Raw genomic sequence first — 813 nt, 5'->3', positions numbered from 1 at the left:
CTACTTTTGTAATCAATTCCCCTCACAATAAATGACAACATTCTATTAGCTTTCCTAATTACCTGCTGTGCCTGCATACGAACTTTTGTGATTCATGCACTGGGACACATAGATCCCTCAATCTTAGAGCTCTGCAATCTCTCACCATTTAGATAATAATCTTTTTTGTTCTTCCTGCCAAAATGAACAATTTCACATTTGCCCACATTATAGTCCATTTGCCAGATCTTTGCCCACTCACTTAACCTATGCCACTTTGTAGCCTCCTTACATCCTCTTCATAATGTAATTTCCTACCTGTGCGGTCAACAAATTTAGCAACTATTCCTTTGTGCCTTTCATCCAAGTCATTTACATAAATAGTTTTACAATTAAACCATATAAGCCATAGAGCTATTCCTAAATAGGGGAGAAAAAAATCAGTATGAGGGATAAAATTTGGGGCCTTTTGCAAACTATCTGAACAAATCATACCCTCAAACTAGTTTCCTAAGCATTGTTGACATTTTTGCACACCAGTTTGATTTGAGGATTTATATTAAAGTTAGATGCACTTCTCAACTTAGTAACCCTACCATTTAATTAACAAGTTATTTATTACTGTTGACCCAATAATAAATTCAGAATTAAGCTTTACATAAAATTTGTTTTATCCGATTATAAACATATTCAAAAGTACTTTACTACTTCATATTAAAAAATATTTTTATAATCATATAAACTAAACTATATGGAGTGCAATGTGAAAGGGATAATAGCCCCTTCATTCTCAAGTAAACCAGACAATAAAACTTTCAGTGAATCTATACAAAG

Source organism: Carcharodon carcharias, chromosome 2 (genome assembly GCF_017639515.1).
Source record: "Carcharodon carcharias isolate sCarCar2 chromosome 2, sCarCar2.pri, whole genome shotgun sequence".
In the NCBI taxonomy this organism is placed as follows: domain Eukaryota; kingdom Metazoa; phylum Chordata; class Chondrichthyes; order Lamniformes; family Lamnidae; genus Carcharodon; species Carcharodon carcharias.
The sequence above is the reverse complement of the archived record's forward strand: the minus strand, read 5'-3'. Positions refer to the sequence as shown.